We start from the raw sequence: 11,727 nt of genomic DNA, 5'->3' as shown, positions 1-11,727 counted from the left end.
ATGTATAATTCACCTTAATAATTCAACCCTCATTGGACTGCCCATGATAAGATAATCTGAAAGTCAGTTTCCATGTGAACTAGATCATTTCCCCAGGTTTGTGGAATTCTTTAAAAAAAATTAAAAAGATAAATGGAACTTTGTGCTACAATAGGGTAATCTTCAACTATTTAGTACTTTGGTTGCTCACAAGGTATTAGGATTAGATAGTTCTTTTGAAATGCATCCTTATGAATATTTCTATACTATTTATTCATTAGTATTCATTAATGGAGTCCATGATCATAATCCAAATAATTTTTAGGAAAGCAAGGAGTTGGAAGGTCATATCACTGCTAAAATGAAATCCTTCAAATTTTAAAAACTGTCAATTTCAAATTTTGAAAATCTCAAAGAATATTCAAAAGAACCAGTAAAATATAAATAATAGAATTTTGGAGCTGCAAAAAGCCTTACATTTCTCTAAGAAGAGGAAAATGTGAAAGCACTTAGAAACTGTAAAGTATCACACAAATCTATAAAATATGTATTGTCCTCATCTATTGGTATATAAAGTCCCACATTTTACAAGTAACAGAATAGATTGAGTGATTTACAAGATTCTTCAAAAGCCTTTGCAATGCTTTCCAAAAATAATTAGGACCATTAGCACCCACCCTCAGGCAAATTCCCATTAACTAATCCACAATTACTGGTCAAGCTTCAGCAGTTTTTCTAGCCATTCTCATTTAACTCAACAGTCACAATTATTACTAAACTAGCCCAGAGAATATAATATTATGCATGGACCAGACTTATTTTTTTTTTTTCAAATTCCCCACAATTGCATATTTTTTCAAAAAGGAAATGAAACAGAACATTTATAGTATATGCTATTTTTCTTAATCTGGCAGATAAAATTCATTTAGGTTCTAATATATTTTATTTTATAACCAAGAGCATTTAGCTATTTAAACATATCAATCTAAAATTAACCCCACACTACAAGCTTTTAAGAGAATCCCGGTCAAAGACCAAAAAAAAAAAAAAAAGCAAATTTTACATTAAGAACTCAGCCAAAGATGATATTTGAGTAATGAGTTGAAAATGGTACAACACTCCCTGGAGCAATAGTTTTCAAATGTATTTTTATTCATACATTTCTTTCTTTGAAAGAAACTTTCCATAAAGCCAAGGAAAATAAATAAACAAGGGGTTTCTCCAATTGAAATATAAGTAGGAAGTCCAGACAAAGCTCTTGGGGTCCCTGACAAGGGCGCCACTGAGTATAGTTTGAAAATCATCCTAGAGGATAAAACCCAAACTCCCTAAACAGATATTTTTGGCCCATTCTAATCCAACTTTCTACCTTTCTTTTCAATCCCGAGACTTAATAAGCCAAGAGTGCTCTGTAATTAGGATATGAGAGCCAGTTTTTTCCAGTCTCTGTGTAGGCAAATTAGCATATTATAAATGTACAAATGCAACTGGGCGGCAACAAGGAGTGGTATAAAGAGGGTAATATTAGGGAACAGAAGACTGTTTTGAGTCTATTCCATGTGGCATAGAGTGAGTCTCTACATTTCTGGACTTCAGGTGACCTAGTTGTCAAATATATGAATACTATTATTAAGATATATACTTTTATCAGAAGGCCGGACAAAATCATTTCTTAATATTTCTTCACACTCTAAGATAGACAACTCAATTCTATAAATTATTTTTAAATGATAGTTCATGATAAGGCACAAAAGCTACAATAGGAAACATTATATAAGACAAAGTCCTTATATTTGGAGAGAGTAAGGTGTGGCCACAGGACTGGAAAAGGTCAGTTTTCATTCCAATCCCAAACAAAGGCAATGCCAAAGAATGCTCAAACTACCGCACAATTGCACTCATCTCACACACTAGTAAAGTAATGCTGAAAAATTTCCAAGCCAGGCTTCAGCAATACATGAACCGTGAACTCCCAGATGTTCAAGCTGGTTTTAGAAAAGGCAGAAGAACCAGAAATCAAACTGCCAACATCTGCTGGATCATTGAAAAAGCAAGAGAGTTCCAGAAAAACATCTATTTCTGCTTCATTGACTATGCCAAAGTCTTTGACTGTGTGGATCACAACAAACTGTGGAAAAATCTGAAAGAGATGGCAATACCAGACCACCTGACCTGTTTCTTGAGAAACCTGTTCAGGTCGGGAAGAATAAGTTAGAACTGGATATGGAACAACAGACTGTTTCCAAATAGGAAAAGGAGTACGCCAAGGCTGTATATTGTCACCCAGCTTATTTAATTTATATGCAGAGTACATCATGAGAAACGCTGGGCTGGATGAAGCTGGAATCAAGATTTCTGGGAGAAATATCAATAACCTCAGATATGCAGATGACACCACCCTTATGGCAGAAAGAGAAGAGGAACTAAAGAGCCTCTTGTTGAAAGTGAAAGAGGAAAGTGAAAAAGTTGGCTTAAAGCTCAACATTCAGAAAACTAAGATCATGGCATCTGGTCTCATCACTTCATGGGAAATAGATGGGAAAACAGCAGAAACAGTGTCAGACTTTATTTTGGGGGGCTCCAAAATCACTGCAGATGGTGATTGCAGCCATGAAATTAAAAGACACTTACTCCTTGGAAGGAAAGTTATGACCAACCTAGACAGCATGTTAAAAAGCAGAGACATTACTTTGCTGACAAAGGTCCATCTAGTCAAGGCTATGGTTTTTCCAGTGGTCATGTATGGATGTGAGAGTTGGACTGTGAAGAAAGCTGACTGTTGAAGAATTGATGCTTTTGAACTGTGGTTTTGGAGAAGCCTCTTGAGGGTCTCTTGGACAAGGAGATCAAACCAGTCAATCCTAAAGGAAACGAGTCCTAAATATTCATTGAAAGGACTGATGCTGAAGCCAAAACTCTAATACTTTGGCCACCTGATGCGAAGAACTGACTCCTAAGAAAAGACCCTCATGCTGGAAAAGATTGAAGGCAGGAGGAAAAGGGGACAACAGAGGATGAAATGGTTGGATGGCATCACTGACTTGATGGACATGAGTTTGAGCAAGCTCTGGGAGTCGGTGATGGACAGGGAAGCCTGGTGGGCTGCAGTCCATGGGGTCACAGAGTTGGACACGACTGAGCGACTTCACTTTCACTTCTCACTTTCATGCATTGGAGAAGGAAATGGCAACCCACTCCAGTGTTCTTGCCTGGAGAATCCCAGGGTCAGGGGAGCCTGGTGAGCTGCCGTCTGTGGGGTTGCACAGAGTTGGACACAACTGAAGCAACATAGCAGCAGCAGCAGCAGGGCTTAATTAAAGTCATAAAGTTAAGGAAATAAAACTTGAGCCCATACATAAACAAAAATAAAAGCAAGGACTTTGAAATAAGAGTTCAACCCAGAAAGGCTCAAGCATAAACCTGAGGTACTATCCCCATATGTCCATGGAATGAAATCTAAAGCCTACCCTCTCTGCAATACTGGGCAGGATAAAGAGACTAAAGTTTTCACCAAGATGGTAGAGAGAAATTCAAAGTTTATATCAAACCCTGATATATTAATATTAGCAGTACTGAATACAGATGATATCTTAAGTTCATTACATACTATTTTCATTTACTCACAACTAATGCATTAACTCTCTACCAACTAATTGTTTTTTTGCCTCCCTATAAGTTTTAATTAAAGAAATTCTGAAATTTTGGTAGGGAGACCATTGCAGATATGATTGTTGTCCCAGAATGGAGAACTCCAAATTAATGACACCCTTTATGGAATATTGCTTATTGCTTCTACAGTGCCACTTTTTATTTGTGTATTCTATGTACTAACTGGACTTCCCAGGTGGCTTAGTGGCAAAGAATCTGCCTGCCAATCCAGGAGATGTGGCTTCCATCCTGGGTCAGGAAGATCCCCTGGAGGAGGAAATGGCAACCGACTCCAGTATTGCCTCTGAAATCCTATGGACAGAAGAGCCTGGCAGGCTGTAGTCCATGGGGTCACAAAACAGCCAGACATGACTTAGAGACTAAACAACAGCAAACAACAATAACAATGCACTAATTAAAATCATCCTGTATACTCAACAACGTTTCAATAACTGCTTAGTAACAGCAGAACAGCTCATAAGCACTGTAGACAGTACTATGGGTTTAGCCAGTCAGGATGCTAAGCATTTAATCATCTTGATTTGCAAAGATTGAAACCCTGTCAGTACAAAAAAAGAAAAATGATAAAAGGGTACTAAGCAGAAAGAGGCAAAGTAATCATCAATATCTGCTTTCCTTTAAAGTTGTATCTTCCCAGAAAATATCATTATAAATCAGGGTTAAATATGGAGGTGAAAAGGTGTTACATGAAGAGGAGGCTCCCCGGAGGCTCAGCAGTAAAGAATCCATCTGCAATGCAGGAGCCGGAGACATGGATTCAATCCCTGTGTCAGGAAGATCACCTGGAAGGCATGGCAAACCACTCCAGTATTCTTGCCTTGAAAATGCCATGGACAGAGGTGCCTAGTGGGCTACAGTCCATAGAGTCGCAAAGAATCAGACAAGACTGAAGCAACTTGGCACACACATGCGCGCGAGCACACACACACACTCACACGAAGAGAACATAAAAGGGAAAGAAGATCTGGCTTTGCTATTTATTCCACAACTCCTGTTGGACTTTGTCATGTTGGACTCATCTATTAAATGAATTGATCCCAGGCATTTCTGAGAACAGGCACTGTACGGCTGACACTTGTTTACAGAAAATGATGACTTTTATCATGCACACACCAGCAGAGCAGAGAAAGACACACAGCATTCACAGTCTGTCCTCTGCTTTCACTTATAGTATTTCAGGTGATCTTCCAATTAGTCCAGTAATCAACATGTCTTTACAGAGTGTCATATGGCAGACAGGTGCTCTGGACTATGGATGCTGCAGTGAACAGGAAGACATGATCCTTTTGATTGTGTTCTGAGTTTTTCCCATCAATTAGGTATGGGTTTATGAACTAGTAAAAATTAAATGTTTAACTTTTAAAACCCTCCCTTTCTACTATACCACATTTCTGTCACTAGGTCTTTGTTACCTCATAGACTGCAGAACTCCAGGCTTCCTACTTCACTATCTCCCAGAGTTTGCTCAAATTCATGTCCATTGATTGAGTCAGTGATGCTATCTAACCGTCTCATCCTCTGTCGACCCCTTCTTCTCTTGTCTTCAGTCTTTCCCAGCGTCAGGGGGCTTTTCTAAGGAGTCACTTCTTTGCATCAGGTGGCCAAACTATGGAAGCTTCAGCATGAGTCCCTCCAAAGAATATTCAGGACTGATTTCCTTTAGGATTCACTGGCTTGATCTCCTTGCAGTCCGAGGGATTCTTAAGAGTCTTCTCCAGCACCACAATTTGAAAGCACCAATCTTTCAGCACTCAGCCTTCTTGATGATCCAACTCTCATATCCGTACATGACTACTGGAAAATCCATAGCTTTAACTACATGGATCTTTGTCAGCAAAAAGATGTCTCTGCTTTTTAATACATTATCTAGGTTTGTCACAGCTTTTCTTCCAAGGAGCAAGTGCCTTTTAATTTCATGGCTGCAGTCATCATCCACAGTGATTTTGGAGTCCAAGAAAATAAAATCTGTCACTGGTTCCACTTTTTCCCTATCTATTTGCCATGAAATGATGGGACCAGACGCATGATCTCAGTTTTTTGTTGTTGTTTTTTTTAATGTTGATTTTCAAATCAGCTTTTTCACTCTCCTCTTTCACCCTCATCAAGTGGTTCTTTAGTTCCTCTTCACTTTCTGCCATTAGAGTGGTACTTTGTTGTGGCAAAGGGTCTTGCATAGTTCAATGAAGCTAAAAGCCATGCTATGCAGGGCCACCCATGACAGATGGGTCATGATGAAGAGTTCTGACATTCTGGGTTACACAGACACAAAAGGTCTATATCCCTAAATAAGGGTTAAGAATCAAAGGCAGAAATTAGAAATATTTTTAGAGTAATTGTTTATCCTTTAATGATTTTGTGAGAAAGTAGAATTATTAAAATGAACCCCTTATTGGTCACCATGCATTAAGAGCAATGGGTAAGGGGTTTTCCAAGATGACTCTAGAGAATCTATGAGGTGGAACAGTAGGCATTGACTTCTGTCAGCAGAGTAAAAGGCCTGGCATTGCTGAACCATAAAGAGAGCTGTGTACTGTTTCTCTAAGTCTGCTGCACACTCCACAAGTCCCCAAAAAACAATCTGATGTTAAATTAGAAAATGACAAAATTCTCCTGGCATTCCTCTTTCTTTTGTTCACAAAGTCATGGAAGGAGTAAGTCGGTGATGAGTTGCCACGAATGCTGCACCAGGTCACAACACTCCTTGAAAAAAAAATTACTATAATGTGACAATCACTGTTCCAGTGACTGAAGCTAGAAGATTGCTGAGTATAATTTGCTGAACAACTGCTTCAGAAAATCAAGGTGCTTCTCCATGAGGACAAAATCACTCCTGATCTTCCAATTTGACTAAAAAGTATACAAGGCTTACTTCTGTGGAAAGTACACTATGAAGCCTCACAGAGGCCGAGCCTCCATCCCTACCCTGGTTATGAAGTCAAGTTCCTCATCCTGATGCCTGTTTCTTCTTTCAACTCACTTCAGCCTTATAAGTAGTCATGGACAAGAATTATTTTTCATGCTAAATGCTAACACAATTAATGCAGCAGATGAGTCTGCTCCCTCACTATATGCATGTTTGTGCACTTATTATATAACATTAAAAGCGTGTTAAATGTTTACTACTTTGCCAGTCACAGTTTTTATCTTTGCTATAAAATCCTTAAGGAAAAGCACTGCCTGTAGGGAAAGACATTTCTTATATTCAAGCAAATAGGCTTCTTTCAATGGCAAGATGGCACAATGGATGTTATTCTCTCACTTATCAAATTAGGCTTCTTCCTTTAAAGAGAAACCATCTACTCGAAGTAAAATCCTCTAACACTCCTCAGCTTGAAGCAAATGTCCTCTCAACTGTGAACTCTCTTTGCATAGAGAAAGTGACAGGGTCGAATAGAATAGGGCAAAGCAGTGATTACTTACAAAGTTTAAGAATAACTTCTTCAGCCCAAAAATGCTTCATCATAGAAAGCAGCGACTTTACTTAAGCATGGTCCCATTTGAAAATGCAGGTGAAAGTCTTGGACAACAAGGGATCTGTCTCTGTGATAGCAGTGGGCGCAAAGAAAGGAGATGGATCTTCTCCAAGGTGCTGAAAAACAGGTGCAACAGAAGAAAAACCTCACCCCGTAGTTCCTCTTGTGACATAAGCTATTCTTATGTCAACTGACTGACAAGTTGAAAAGAGGGTTTTCTGCTGCTGGATTGGTGTTTGGACTGAACACAAAGTAAGTTAGAGAAATTCCTAAAGAACTCCACCCCCAGAGTTCATCAGCAATCAGGCCCAGCTTCCTTTATTCCCTCCTGAATCCAAGAAAAGTGTAAGTGATGCTTTAGCTACAGACTACCAAGCATCTAATTGTTTTCCATTGGTTCAGAGCCCACCTACAAAGGTTTGTAGGTGGTTTGTCCTTAAAGACCATCAGAACTAAGGCTGTAATTTATAGCCCCATCCAATTATAAAATAAAATTAACTGTCTATCTTACAAATGACTGAGTTAAAATTTCCATTAGAATGTCTTAAAAGTTGCTGTAATACAAGAACCACTAGATGAAACAAAGATTCATGCCTGGATTGTCCTTTAATAAAGTTTCATTATTTCTTCACATTTATGAGAATCAAAGTTACAGTTAGAACTGACAGCTCTCAGGAGTTTTAACAAACTACTGTTCAACTCCTGAGGAAAATGAGGACCTCAGAGTCCTTTCCCCAGTCTCATAGTGAATTATGAATTGGCTGACCTACACTAGTACAGCCTTCAACTTAAAAAAAAAAATTAAAAGGCAGGAGAACTTGGGAATAAATCAGCCATCCCCTGAGGACACAGAACAGAGATGAAAACTCACTGACTTCTTTGAGTTCTCCCAGTGTGACTAGGACAAAGAAGCAAAGAGAACAAAGGCTAAAGGAGGTAATAAAAACGGTAGCTCTGAATTTTAACTGTCACACCGCAAAGCAAAACTGAGATTGGAGAGTGATCTGGTGTGATTTCTGTCATTGCAAAGGTTCTGAGTTGCCAGACAAGCCCTATACAGCAATTGGCTTTAACCAGTGGTGTGTATCAGAGTCACCTTTGGATATCTTTTAAAAAACCGATTGTATTTTTGACCCTATATCACTGAAAGGTCACTGAGTCTGAAGTCACTGAAATGGGGGTAATTTTTCAGAGTTCCTTAGAGGACTTGGAGGCACTGATTAAGAACTACTGTGATAGAGGATGATTTCCAGAACAGTGCTTCTCAAACTTCAATGTGCTTGTAAATAATTCCAATACCACCCCTAAATCTCAGGATCGTCGTTAAAATATTCTGACTCAGGGGGTCTGGGATAGGTCTGAGTTTCTACATTTATAACAAGCTCCCTGGTGACATCCATACTGCTGGTGTGGGGACCCCACTTTATGAGGCAAGTGAGCAAGCTTTATATCCCAACTGCAGGTCAGTGGCCATGGGGTGGATGTAGGCAGCCTGGGGCTGGTCCATGTGCAGTTTGTGGATCAGCCACCACAAAAATCACCTGAGGTGCTTATTAAAATTATTAAAGTCCACTTATTAAAATTCCAGGGCCTCACCCCAAACACATCCAATCAGAGCCAGTTAAATAAGCTCCCTGCATAATCCTACATACACATTAAAATCTGAGAACCACTAAGAGTTAGAGAATGGATAATTAAAAGAAATACGAGTCCCATAATCATTCAATAATGAATCATAACTTTAAATACATTATTAATTTAATGCATTTTAAGCCTTCTCTAATTTCCAGTTAAAACTGGAAATAGAGGTAGGAGTTTGAAAACAATAGAATCACCCTGATACATAACTTTAATATATATATATATATATATATATATATGTATATGTATATATATACATATGGGGCTTCCCTGGTTGCTCAGTGGTAAAGAATCCACCTACAATGCAGGAGACATAGGTGCAATCCCTGGGTTAGGAAAATCCCTTGGAGATGGAAATGGCAACCCATTCCAGTATTCTTCCCTATATATATATACATGACAAAAAAAATCTGAAGTATATCATTAAGCTTGCCTATCTCTACATTGGCTATGCTATCACCTATGAAACTATCCCCAGAATTGTCATACTTTGGGGTCACTTATCAGCTACTTTGGTCTATTTTCCCAGCTGTTTTTTCTTTACCAACACCTACTAACTCACTTCTTTGTCTTACCTGAATATTCTATGTATTCTCTATCCCTGCCAGAGAAAAATTACCTTTAATTTCATCCAGAAAATACTGTTCTGCAACTGGTGTTCTGAACTCCAAATCTCTAAATGTTATTTCTGACACTTGAATATAAATTCACAAAATGGGAGAACCAAAATATTTTTCTTCTTGGAAGTAGTAATCAAAAGGAAATGTCATTTTCTTGCTTATGAAAAAAATTTAAAAATCTGCATTTGCAAAAATTTGAGTATTAATAATTAAAGAATTTTAAATCAAGGTGGTACTAGGCATTAGAAAACAGGGACCTAGAAATTATGTGTTTAACTGGATAATACAGGACTTAAAAATTTTCTTCCCCCCATATATAAGTTGGAATTTTTAGGGTCATATTTGCATGAAATTTCATTATTCTAAATATATTAAATTAAATGTATATAATACATACACAAATAATACATTATGCAAAATCTTCTATGTATCTTTAAAATACTTTTCATGTAACTGACTATTATAGATTTGAAAAATATCTTGTAACAGATAATTCCTCACAATTTAATATGGAAAATGTTTGATGAGGCTATATCATGCTCATTCATTCGCTCTTACTTTTGGTCATCACATTTCCTATGTTCATATGCCTTACTAATAATAACAGTAGAGATTACTGTGATGAATGGGCAAGGGTCAGAAAGCAATAGATCAACTCTATGAGGAAGAGGGGCATTATGAGTTGCCCATGACTGCTTCAATAAATTACTATAAACGTGGTAGCCTAAATCAACACAAATATTATCTTACGTTTATAAACATAAGGAGTCCAAAATGGATCTTACAGACTAAAATCAAAATGTTGACAAAGCTGTATTTCTTTTGGAACAAATTAAATTTTAAAACAAATAAAACACTCTGCAAATCCTAGTCTTAAAATGAGGGACTTCTAGATGCAGGGGAATGTCTGGATGGTAGTCCCAGCTGAAGCATTCATGGTTCCTTTAGGAAATATTTTATGGGGAACTGTTAGCAGCACAACAAAATTCTTATAAAGTGCTGTCCATTCTTCAATATTCTGACTCAAGCATGGAAATATTCTCTCTTAAGATCCCATAGCACAGTTGGGTCAAACTTAGAACATTAAAGATTGATTTTATAAAATTTTTAGGACTTTTAAAGTATTAAAAACAAAGAACATCTAAATGTTTAAATAATTTGCCTTAGATGATCTGGTTTGATCTCTAAAGTTTATAACAGAAATTTGACTTTTGCTCCCTCCTAGATCCTGGTGAATATTAAGTAGACAATCATCGTGGCCGTCACTCAAGAGCTCACATCTAGACATGTGCCCTTCTCCAAGACACATAAGCACTGCTGCCAATGTACCTGTCAAAGTCCTCCTCCAAGTTCCCTGAGTAAACTTGTGCCTTCACAAGGTGAGAGACACCTGGAACTATCATTCTCAACTTCCCTACCTTCTAGCTGTAACAGTCCCTCCACCACTACCATGCACATACTAATACATAAGTCTCTCACATCCGGTTAAGTTCTTAGTCCTACAAACTGACATCAAGATCAACGAGCTACTCTTAATCAAGTTTGGCAAGGACTGGTTAATCAAGATTTTGGTACAAAATAAACAGTATAACTTTAGAGCAGCCCCTATAGAGAATGAACACATATTCAGTTTTGCTCTTTAGATTCCTTTTCTCTTATTTTCTTAGAGAAGGTGCTGCTGCTGCTGCTGCTGAGTCACTTCAGTCGTGTCCGACTCTGTGTGACCCCATAGACGGCAGCCCATCAGGCTCCCCCGTCCCTGAGAGAAGGTGCAAAAGTTCTCAAAAATCAAAACTGCTATAATGTAACTCCTGCCTCTCTCACTAGCCACCTATATCATCAATGGAGATGGAAGCACAATTGGAATCTGTGAGGGCCTTGCATTCAAAATAACAAATTTCCCCAGGGCAGTAGACCTCTACATTGACTGTATATTGGAATCACCTAGGGAATTAAAAAAAAAAAATCCCACTCTCTGAGATTCTAATACAACTAGTCTAGTTGCTTCCCAAATCATTCTAAACTTCAGCCAAGGTAGACAGCTACTAAGCAGGAGCAGGACTGGTCTAACTTTGCATATTGCTAAGTTAGTTGAATATTTTTTTTTATGAAAGGTCATTCCTAAGTATTGTAGAATGTTTATCAGCATCCCTTCCCACTTCTCAGTATGATAGCAGTAGATTGACTATACAGTTCAGTCACTCAGTCGTGTCCGACTCTTTGTGACCCAATGGACTACATACAGCATGCTAGGCTTCCCTGCCCATCACCAACTCCCAGAGCTTGCTCAAACTCATGTCCATCAGTCGGTGATACCATCCAACCATCTCATCCTCTATCGTACA

The sequence above is a fragment of the Bubalus kerabau genome, chromosome 11, assembly GCF_029407905.1.
Source record: "Bubalus kerabau isolate K-KA32 ecotype Philippines breed swamp buffalo chromosome 11, PCC_UOA_SB_1v2, whole genome shotgun sequence".
Classification (NCBI taxonomy): domain Eukaryota; kingdom Metazoa; phylum Chordata; class Mammalia; order Artiodactyla; family Bovidae; genus Bubalus; species Bubalus kerabau.
This window is presented reverse-complemented; position numbering follows the sequence as displayed.